The sequence below is a fragment of the Dromiciops gliroides genome, chromosome 5, assembly GCF_019393635.1.
Source record: "Dromiciops gliroides isolate mDroGli1 chromosome 5, mDroGli1.pri, whole genome shotgun sequence".
NCBI lineage: Eukaryota > Metazoa > Chordata > Mammalia > Microbiotheria > Microbiotheriidae > Dromiciops > Dromiciops gliroides.
Window position 1 is genome coordinate 251,407,984 of NC_057865.1, and position 12,238 is coordinate 251,420,221.

The 12,238-nt window shown below is 38.2% G+C and overlaps 1 protein-coding gene across 1 annotated transcript in view; it reads left to right on the top strand.

Moving 5' to 3' along the window:
- Positions 1 to 12,238, top strand: part of NAV3 (neuron navigator 3) — a 1,098,011-nt gene that overhangs the window by 514,264 nt on the left and 571,509 nt on the right.

Genomic DNA, 12,238 nt, shown 5'->3' on the forward strand with positions numbered 1-12,238 from the left:
TCAAACCAAGGTCCTGGGTGAAAGAGAGCCCCCTACCTCCTTCCTCCTCACAGAAGCCTCCTGCGAAACCAGAAACAGGGCTATCCACATACACACAGCTCCAAGCTAATTGGCTCCAAGCCGGCCAGCTTCTGGACGCTAATGCTGCATGGCTTGCCCTCACACGGCTTCTCCTCATGGTGGATATTCCCTACAGTACCTCTCCAGCAGGGGCGTCATTCCAATTCTCACATGGCGAAGGCCTAACCTAGGTAGGTAACTGTGTGAGTAGAGAGGAAGAGATGTGTGAGAGATGTTGAGCCAATACAAGCAACAAGAATAACCCCTGATTACTTATTTGGGGTGAGAGTGAGAAGTTGCAAGCCTGGGTGATATCAAAGTTGTTGTGACCTTCGATATTAATGCAATAGCTTGGAAAAAGGCTGAGTTTGCTGGAAAAGATGATGAGTTCTGTTTCATGTATGTCAAATTTGAGATGTCACCAAGATTTCCACATGAATTTCTAAGGTTGTGGGTGCTAGGGAATGATGACAATAGTTAGTATTTATAAAACACTGAAGTTTTCAAAGAACTTCACATACACTATCATATTTGATTCTCCTCATATCCCTAGGAGGAACCTTCAGGGTGGGTGTTGGAGCCAGTTTAAATTGAAAGACCAATTGTTAAATTTTCAGGGTGAGCATTTGCCCTTTGGAAATCAACCAGAACTACAGAATAAGGCTTAATTTATTGTTTTGTTGTTTCCTAGACTTAAGAAAGTGATGGCAAAAATGTCAATAGTGTATTGTAGATGCAGTTTATTTATTTTTTTAGAAGAGACCTCAGGAGTTATTTAGTTCGTTTCATTTTACAAATGAAGAAACTGAGGCCCAGAGGAGTTAAATTACTTGGCCGAGATCACAGCGATAATGAGATGATTCTTGGGGTTGGAAAGCAAGTCTTTTAGATCTCAATATATTGTTCTTTCAACTGAATACCAGCTAATTCAATTAGTTGAACTACATAAATGTTAATAATTGGATCTTGATCACCATGGCAGAGCATTTTTTAAAGCACGAAATAAGATTTTTCTGAATACTTTAGCTGGCTTAAATTGCTGGAATGTATTTATGCATATATACATATATATATTTCCATTTGCATTTATGTTTTTATATCTTTTGTTTTTACAACTGCTTCACTTCCAAATTTATTTCTCCCTCTTCCTACTAAGTGAGACATTTCTTGTAACATTACCAAAGAAAAGAGAACAACAAAGCCAAGCAACACGTCAGCAATGTCTATCTCTATCTTGATCCTCTCTATCTCAATCTCTCTATCTCCGTCTCTATATATATCTATGTAGATATCTACAGATATGTGTATGTATATATACATATGTGAGATTTAAAATTGGATATTAGATCATAAATCTCCCCTACTTAACCTTTCCCTTAATTTATCTCCCAAACTAGTAAATGGAAGAAGCTTTTGGTTTTCTAGATAGACCTTTTTATTTATTGTTATGGTAGTCACAAGGTGATGTTGATTAGAAGGATAGGAAAGTAGAAACACAATACAAATCGTCTTAAGTCTAAGCTTAGTCTATATTCCTTATAAAAACTCACCAAACCGAAAAGGCCACCTTTGGAGAGAGAAAGTCTGTGCCGAGCCGTCAGGAGTCCCGCCAAGCAGGCAAAAAGCCCTACTTCCGTTCTCTCCACCCTGGAAGTCAAGTGCCCTGCAGGCAGTCTGACATGCGCAGCAGGCGGACTGTTCATCTCCTCCCCAAAAGGGTGGTCCTTGAAAAACTGGCGTCTTTCAGTTATCCTAACCGACTGTTAAAAACTTTCATATTTTACCACACATATATGCATGTAAATATATAAGTACGTATATACACACACACACACACATATATATATATATACGTACACACACATAAACACACATAAACACACATATTTGTTGTTATTGGGTTGGTTCAATTATATCTGATGCTTTGTGACCCCATTTGGGGTTTTCTTGGCAAAGATTCTGGTGTGGTTTGCCATTCCCTTTTCCTACTCATTTTACATATGAGGAAACTGAGGCAATCAGGGTTAAGTGACTTGCCCAGGGTCACTCATCTAGTAAGTATCTGAGGCCAGATCTGAAAAGGACATTTTCCCAGTTCTTTGTTGGGGTAAAGCTTGGTCATTATAATTGTCCAGTGTTCAATCCTTTGCTGTTTTTTTGTTTTGTTTTGTTTTGCCAGGCAATGAGAGTTAAGTGACTTGCCCAGGGTCACACAGCTACTAAGTGTAAAGTGTCTGTGTCCAGATTTGAACTTAGGTCCTCCTGAATCCAGGGCCTGTACTTTATCCACTGTGCTACCTAGCTGCCCCTTGTTTTTTGTTTTTTTTTTTTACCTTTGATTTTCCCATAACAATGGAATCATTGGTCTTATCCCCTAAGAAAATTTCTCCCAATTAAAAAAAAATGGGATTACAGTGTATTTATTTTCATAGATATTTGAAGAGAAATGAAAAAATTTCCTTTCTAGGGAACTATTAAGACTGTACCAATTATTGATTATTTTCAAAGCAAAGTTTTTTTTTCCATTAACTTGTGTTACTGTACCACAGGGTACCTCATTAACGAACTGGCACATATGGTCTGAATATTCAAGTTTTGCTGACACAGCCATTTTTGCTTCATTTTCTGCATGTTTTTACTTCTCTGCACAGTGTGCCACTTTTGCTGAGGATGAATTTAAAAGTTTGAGCAGCCTTCCATCATTGTTAGAGGGTGTCGCTTATCTACATCATGACTCTATGCAACATTGTCCCATGTGTATATTCCAGGGCCAACTGTGATAGCTCCAGGAAAGGCTTCTTTTCAAAACTCTGACCACTACAGAGGTTGAGGAATTAGAAGCCAAGTTATTGTACTTTGCTTACAACATATAACTACAAGTCATAATTATATTGTCCGAAAACCCATAACCATGAGTTTGAATTGCTAAGACTCTGCCAAAGTCTTAAAACGAACATCAGAAAGAAATTCTCTCTTTTCAAGTTTCTTTCCAAAATGGCTTATAAATCTTAAAACTCTATTTCTCTGAACAATTATTTAAAGTAATACATTTCAACAACTAAGTGCTTAAAAAGAATTGGACTCAGAGAAGTGACCTGATTGCTTTTCAGAATAAAAAGTAATGAGGATTCCTTTCCATTTTGTTTCTGGGAGAATATGCTTTTCCGATCTAATATGCAAACAATTATTTGTAATCTTTAGAGAGCCTTATATGGCTGAATTCTCCTATCTACCATCAGATCTGACATTGAAGACTGTCAATGCAATAGATAATGACTCTGTCTTACTAAATTAAAACCTTAACCAGTAAGCTAGTCCATTTTTCTTTTTTGGTTGGCCCAAACCTTTGACGTTGCTGATTTAGGAATTAGCTCCCAATGTAGAAACTTCCTGTACTATGAAAATCAGCAACTCATTTAGTAAATTATAGTCTTAGAAAACTATTAGTGGCTAAGTGAATTGTCCATAATCACGAAGAGAGTACATATCAGGTCAAAGACTTGTATCAGGCTCCTAATAGCAAGGCCAGTGATTTCAAAACCACTTTGTCACCTATAGTTTAGCATAAAATAGTTGCACATCAGAAGGAACTGGTGATTCATATAATGTCACCTCCCTAGAGATGGCGTACTTCCATATACCTGTCATATGGAACCAAAAGAAATTTGAATTTCAAGAAAACATGATTATGGCCCTGGTTAAATGCAAATGTATTTATAATGGGATAAAAAGAAACTGAACTACGCAAGCACAATGATGAGTGAATCCTTGAATTTTTATCTAAAAAGCTAATTTTCCCAGATTTCACAATGATGTAATATAAATTGAATGATTTATTTTCATACCTATAAAGTATGTAGGATTAAATAGCATTTACATTTAAAAAATAGTAAAAAGTATACTACAAGTATGACTCATTAAAAATTACATCATTGACAAATCTCTTGCCTTTTGATTCCTAATCTCTGGTTCTTAGTATGAAATTTGCATGATTACATGCTGTAGTATATTCATGTTGTTTCCCATTACTATGTGGTTTTGCTCTATCCAAGGATCCCAAGTATATTCCTTTTGACCCTAAAGATTCTATGCATATAGAATGTAATCTTCTGAAACCCTAGGATTTGTTGTCTAGAGAGCATTCCATTACTGGTTGTGGATTGTTGTTTATCCTTTGTTCTTCAAGAGGACCATGACATTGGGCTGATGTTATGACTTGCAGTGAATTGGATTTAAGTGAGGGAGGACCGTGCAAAGTCACCAACCTCACTCTCTCCTACAAAGCCATCTAGGTTCAGTGACAAGATATACATCAGGATGACTGGAGATGGCCCCGCATGTTTGGGACAGTTGGGGTTGTGACTTGCCCAGGGTCAGACAGCTAGTAGGTTTCAAGTGTCTAAGGCCAGATTTGAACTTGGGTCCTCCCAACTCCATGGCCAGTACTCCATCCACTACAGTACCTACCTGTCCGCTACTGGTTTTGGATAATCTGGATAGAAATATATAGTCCACGTAAAAAAATCTGGATATTTTAGTGAACTGTAGGATCATGGACAAAGATCTCAGAATTTGAGCAAATGGTATACTCTGTATAACTTAACGGTGTAATAACAACTAAAGAAAAGCTGATACAATCTTAGACTGTATTCGTTAAGAAGACAGAACATCCAGCATGATAGAAGTAATAAGTCTTGCTGTACTGTGCTCTGGTGAGAACATTTTAGTATGACTATTGACAAACTAGGGCTCATTCAGAGCAGAGGAGCATGGTGGAGACTGGAGACCATGCTATTCTAGAACTGGTTTAAATTCCTAGAGATGTCCTGGATAAAATTGTTTTATCTGGAGGCATGGTAGTTCTCTCTGAGTATTCAAAGGTCTCTCAAGTTGAAAACATTTTGTTCTACTTGGTCTTCCAGGAAGGGTTATTATTATCATTATTATTATTATTATTATTATTTTTGCGGGGCAGTGAGGGTTAACTGACTTGCCCAAGGTCACACAGCTAGTAAATGTCAAGTGTCTGAGGCTGGATTTGAACTCAGGACCTCCTGAATCCAGGACCAGTGCTTTATCCACTGTGCTACCCAGCTGCCCCCTCCAGCAAGGGTTATTAACCTGGACAGCCATGGATCAATTTTAAAAGGTCTGTGAACTTAGATGAAGAAAAAAAGCATAATTATTTCAACATAATTACTTTTGTTTGTGATTCAATGTATTTTACTTTATTCACTTAAAAATTGGATTCTGAGAAGGGATTCTTATTGTTCACCACATTGCCACAGGGGTCCATGACACAAAAATGGTTTAAGAACCCCTACCTTATACTCATGCTCTCTGGCTGCTTGTAGACCAACCAAGTACAAAGTACCTCTAAATCATTCACTCAACAATGCAGGGGAAGACCCATGAGGAAAGTCATCTAAGAAGACCACACCACCAAAGCTATATCATTCTTCCATGGGGAAAAAAAAAAATCTCATCTTTATCTCTTGCCGTCCATCTACCAACACAGAGAACTTTGCCTCTGTAATGTACAATGGGCTAGTCTAAATACTTATAGAAAAATTCAGTGTTTTCCTACTGGTGACACAGTAGATAGGGTGCTGGATATAAATCAGGAAGACATGAGTTTGAATCTGGCTTCAGACTCTTTGCAGCTGCATAACCCTGAACAAGTCACTTAATCTATTTGCCTCAAATTCCTCAACTATAAAACAGAGGTGATAGCACCTGCCTTTCCAGGGTGAGGAGCAAATGTATGAAGCATTTAGTAGAGTGCCTGGCACCTCATAGAGGATATAGAAATGTGTGTGTGTATATATATATGTGTGTGTGTATATATGTATACACACACACATACACACACACACACACACACACACACACACACACACACATATATATATATATATATATATATATATATATATATGTATGTATGTATAGGCAACAACAAAATGGAAAAAAAAAACCATGTCCTTGTTAGGATCACATACAATTATGGTTATTGTTTTTCTGCAACAATATTCTTTCATTGTAACTACAACAAGTCAGTTAGGTTGGCACAGTGGATAAAGTGCCAGGCCTGGGAGTCAGGAAAACTCATCTTCCTGAGTTCAAATCTGGCCTCAGACACTTAGTAGCTGAGCAAGTCACTCAATCCTGTTTGCCTCAGTTTCCTCATCAGCAAAATTAGCTGGAGAAGGAAATGGCAAACCACTATCTTTTCCAAGAAAACCCCAAATGGGGCGATGAAGAGTTCGACTTGATTAAAAACATGACTTAAAAAAGAACAGCAAAATCTCACAACCATATAGTGGTGTTCTTTTTTTTTTTTCCAAAGTGGCTCTTATCTTTAAAACTTCACAAAAGCCAGCTGGAGTTGTTAGACGTTACTTTGTTTATATTTTTATACTGAAAAAATTAGTCTATTTAAAGTTTATATTTTGTATAGAGTTATGAAAATTATCAATAATTTGGCAGCCATTGTGGAAACAACTATTACAATAATATATTATACAGTCCCTTTTCTATCCAAGTAGCTCAAAATACTTTATAGATGTAATATAATTCTTATACAATCACTATAGAAGCCAGCACACATTAGTAACACTTAGCATGTATATAGTTTAGTAGCTCTAACTAAGGCTATTTGAGGGAAGGGAGGCTTTAGAGAGGTAATTTCACTACTGTGACAGAACTCTCAGTGGGGAAGTTTTTACATTCTTGTTGATTGGTAACTTATCTGTAAATTATTCTCTTATCAGGTCAGCTGGGTGGCACAGTGGATATAGAGCACTGGCCCTGAAATCAGAAGCACTTGAGTTCAAATCTAACCTCAGACACTTACTACTTGTGTGACCCTGGGCAAGTCATTTAACTCAAATTGTTTTAAAACATCCAGGGCCATCTCCATTCATCCTGATATGCATGCATGTATGTATATATGCATTTGCGTGTATAAGTGCATATGCACATACATGTCTATGGATAGTGTGCATGTGTGTAATGTGCACACGTATGTTTAACACACATATGCACATGCATATATTCTTATATGTCTCTGTGCATGTATAACACATATGCATGCATATGTGAGACCATACATACAATGAACGCACACACACACACATATATATATATACACAGTCACATGCATAATGTATACATACATACACACATATATAGAAGCATATCTCTTGCCACTGGATCCAGAGGGCTCTGGAGGAGAAAGTGAGTTTGGTGACTTTGCACAATTCTCTGTCATTTAAATCCAATTCACTGCAAGTCATGACTTACTTCTTATGTCATGGTCCTCTTTGAGAAGAAAGGACAAATAACAACAACAGTTTTCTTATCAAATTATGTGAAGCACTAAGAAGTTCAATGTCTTGCCAAAGGTCTTATAGCTAGTAGGTGATAGGTGTGGCCCCTGAATTCAGGTCTTTTAGATCCCCAAGTTAATGCTCTCACTACCTTACCACACCGCCTCTCCAACTCCATAAGGAAATGTTTAAAATGCACTGAATATAACTTTTAGGAAAACAGTTTCAATTTTAGATTTTCTTGTTTTAAGGAAGTGGAGCTTAACTGGGCATTGGACACAATTATGCTGTTTTCATTTTCTACTGTTAGAATATTCTGACTAAGATACTGAAAGATGATTTAGGTATTTTCTCAAGCCAGGTCATTGCCATCAACTATTGACTTTTTGACATTTGAGGTCCCTTCCAACCTAAGACTCTTTTTAAATGGAACCAAAAATGCAATATAATTTTGGATGCAAAGATGTTTCCATTAAAAAGAAGAAAGAAATTAGCCCCCCCCCAAAAAAAATGACCATACTAACTAACCCACTCTGGAGCCTTTCAGATAGTGCAGGACCTTTTTCCAGAGGAAGAGAAGCATGAACATGAGTTCATTCGTTTTAATTGTTATGCTTGGTTCTGAGTATTGGGATATGACTGGGAGAGATACTTGAGTTGATAAGGAATTCTTGATATTCTCCTTTCAAGAAAAAAAAAAGACACGATGAGACAGTGTAATTAATATATTAGGACTCATGTCTTAGGACACGTTGTTCTTTTCCATATGAAAGAACAAGGACATTCTTGAATGTTATCTGGACTCAGATGTTGGGCAGCACATGTAGGGATCCTTGATGAAGCTGCTAAGTTTGAGAAGGTCTGAACTGCTGCTGCTGGCCAGCACTGGCTTCTGATTATGAAAGTCCTTTGGACTGAAGTACTCCTCAGATTACACAGAAATAGCAATAATCGGGGGGGAAAGGGGCAGAGAAAGGGGGGGGAAAGGAAAAAAAAATCCTTTGCTACAGTCTGGGAGAAATTTTGTTAAATGATATTATTATATGGGTTGTTGAGTTCTTTAGAGTCCTTTGAAGGATGTCCAGGTTGTTTCCATGCTTTGTTTATGTAGGGAAATGGTTTAAATAAAAGACTGATCTGAACTATGCCTGGATTCTGCCAAATATTTACATTATGGCATTATTGATCGAAATTTTGTCCTGCTCCTTAGAAATAAGGGAATGTTTACTAGGATAGCACACTGGGGCCCAAACCTCACTTGTGGAATTCATTTTCTCCGTATTAGTGTACTGCTGGGTTTTGTTCCCCTATTTGTCATGCACAGAAACAGCTACCTATTAGAGAAATCATAGTTTGGGAGTGAAAATATTAGAAACATATGCACTACTCCTTTAGGGAGGAGGGGTATCTAAAGAGTTTTCTTTAGTGAGTGCCAGTGGTCAACCTTGTGTGTGTGTGTGTGTGTGTGTGTGTGTTGGCATCTAAACCATTTCAAATTTAAAACAAATTCCTATGATAAGAGAAGAAACCTCCCACTCCATCCCTTTGCAAAGGTGAAAGGCACATACATGTTCTACATTGCACATATTTTCAGAATTGTTTTGATCAATGATGAGTTATGTTGAGTTTCCTTTTCTTTTGTTTGTCTTTTTTAAAATTGCAATTTGTTTTATGGGACAGCTCCCTGGAGGGAGCGAGGGAGGAGGAGGAGGAGGAGGAGGAGGAAGAGGAGGAAGAGGAAGGGGAGGGGGAAGGGTTACTAGAGGAAATTACCATGGTGTAAAAAGACATCAATAAAACTTTTGTGGAAAAAAAAAAGAAAATCTACTTCTATGGTATATCATAAAATAACCATTATTAGCGAAACTATCTTGTCTTTGTCATCTGTCTCTCCCTTTGTCTCTCGGACTCTCTGTATCTATCTCTGTCTCTCTCTGTGTCTCTGTCTTTCTGTCTCTGTCTCTTTATCTCTCTCTGTCTCTATATCTCTGTCTCTTTCTGTCTCTCTCTTTATCTCTCTCTGTCTTTCTGTCTCTGTCTCTGTCTATCTCTTTCTGTCTCTCTCTTTCTCTGTCTGTCTGATTCTGTCTACCTTCCCCCTTCCCTTGTACTGTCTCTATACTTCTTCCTTCCCTCTCTATCTCCATTCCCTCTCCCTCATCTCCCTCTTCTCCCCCTATTCTTTCTCTCTCCCTTGCACTTCCCCCTCTTCCTCCCTCCCAAGTCTTCCCCTTCCCTCTTTCTCCCCCTCCCTCTCCCTCCTTCCTTCTGTCCTTCCCTTCCTCCCTTCCTCTCTTCCTTTTCCCCTTTATTTCTCTTTCTCTCAATTTTAGAGGATAGGAGCCCTCTAGATCTGGAAAGAGCATGGGTGATCATGTAATCTAATTTCTTGATTTTACAAGTGAAGAAACTGATGCCATCTAAAGTGGTTAAATGCCTCATCCAAGCATCCCCTGGGTTTAAATAAAACCCAGCAGGGCAGCTAGATGACACAGTGAATAAAGCACTGGCCCTGGATTCAGGAGGAGCTGAGTTCAAACGTGGTCTCAAACACTTGAGATTTACTAGCTGTGTGACCCTGGGCAGGTCACTTAACCTTCATTGCTGTGCAAAAAACAGAACAAAACAAAACAAAATTAAATAAAACCTAGCTCCCATTATTCCAGGCCCCTTCCTGCTATACCTCACTGAGTAGCTAGAGATAGAATGGAAACAATAGGTTCCTAAGCAGTAAAACATTCTGCTTTTTAGCTAAACATATGCATTCTCCTTGTTCTCTATTTCCTCAATCACCTTTTCTTGCACACCTGATAGATCCTGAATTCTCATCAATCTATTTCTGGCCTCTCTTCTTGCTCCAGATGCTCACAATTTATAGAAATTATCTAATTAGGGGAAGCTAGGTGGCACAGTGGATAAAGCACCAGATCTGGATTTAGGAGGACCTGAGTTCAAATCCGGTCTCAGACACTTGACACTTACTAGCTATGTGACCCTCGGCAAGTCACTTAACCCCCATTGGCCCGCAAAATTTTTTTAAAAATCTAATTACTAAACAATCCCTGGATTGAATTGCTGAGATTGATGTGTGAGTGAATGCAAACTCATCTTACCCCACTCTATCTAATTGACCCAAGCCATGCTTCACATCTTCACAACTGGACAGTTGGGTGACAAGTAGCCAGAGCACTGACCTTACAGTCAGGAAAAACTTAGTTCCAATCCAGCTTCAGACAATTTCTGGCTATGTTACTCTAGGCATGTCACTTAACCTCTTTCAGCCTTAGTGAAATATCTGTGAAATGGGGATAATAATAATAATGTCTATCTCTCTAGGTTGCTGTGAGGATCAAATGCAAACCTTAAAACATTATATAAATGCTGGTTATTTACCATCATCACCATCATCTTTGTTCTTATTATCCCATCTATTTCTCTTTTAGGAAACCTGGCCCCACCTGGACATCTTTGCTATCTTCCTCGACCCTTTGAACATATCCCCTTTCCTCTTTTTCTACTTGCTCTGAGAATAATAATTAAATCCATACTACTCCTGCCACTGACAAGTGACTGTCCCAGGACTCTGCTCACAAATTTATTTTTACTACCTAGAACAAAACTTCCTTCTCTGTCCCACAATCCCTTATGTATGTATTCTATCATTATTAAAAATGTAAGCAGGGACTGACTCAAATGGCATCCTCTATGCCTAGAAAAGGCAGCCAGGTGGTTCAGTGGATAGAGCACTGGGCCCAGAGTCAAGAAGACTGTTCTTCCTGAGTACAAATATAGCCTAAGATATTTACTAGCTGTGTGACCCTGGGAAAGTCACTTAACCCTGTTTGCCTCAGTTTCCTCATCTGCAAAATGAGCTGGAGAAGGAAAGGGCACACCAGTATCTCTCCTAAGAAAATGCCAAATGGAGTCACAAAAAGTCAGACATGACTGAAACAACTGAACAATATGCCCTGCATATAGACATGTTTACTTCTTAATCATTAATATTCTTCTCATCTTGTCCAATGGATTTCAGATATAAATGAACCTAGGACAAGTTCCTGACCAGCATTTATTCTTTCATATTTAATGTTCTTCAGACTATAGGATGGATAGATAAAATAACTACTTTTCTAGTCAAACAAAGTATTATAATATAAGCTTCCTTTCTGTAGACTCACAGTAAACATACTTGGTACAAGCCAGTATTATTACTATCTTAAGTTTCATTTTTCTCATTGAATAATGATTGTTTTCTTTATTTCTTATTAAGCACCTGGTATCTGAAGCTGGTACTTTATCTTTTACTTGCTGACTTGTTCTACTGGCTGACCTGACACTTAGTTCCCTGAGAACACTTGGAGCTCTGTTGTGCCTACAACACCCTGCCTACTAAAACCACATCTTCGTTCCCACTTCTGAGTCTTCTCTTTCCCTACCCTCCTTTAAGACTCTAGGAAGCCTCTGTAACAAGTCAACATGGCAAGGGACTCCCCAAAACCCTGAGCACCATTAGCAACTGAATACCTTAGTCCCCATAGTGTGATGAAATCATTCTCTTAAAGAGGAGAACTTTCTTTTTTTTTTCCTCCTGGAAAATAAGTTTGAAAAGAGGCTTTTAGAGTTCATTCTATTATAGGAAGATTGGAGACTAATGATCGCTTTGGCAGGCTCACTTTATTGAACTGACAAACTACCTTAGGTTGAAGCTGACCTGACATGTCGGTGGAACTAGATTTTATGCAGAAATTTTTATAAAACTGGGAGGTTTCTCCCACCTCCTGCTTAGACAGTACTAATGGATTTGAATCATTCATTAGAGGACCAATTTCCTCGTCTACCTTAAGTGC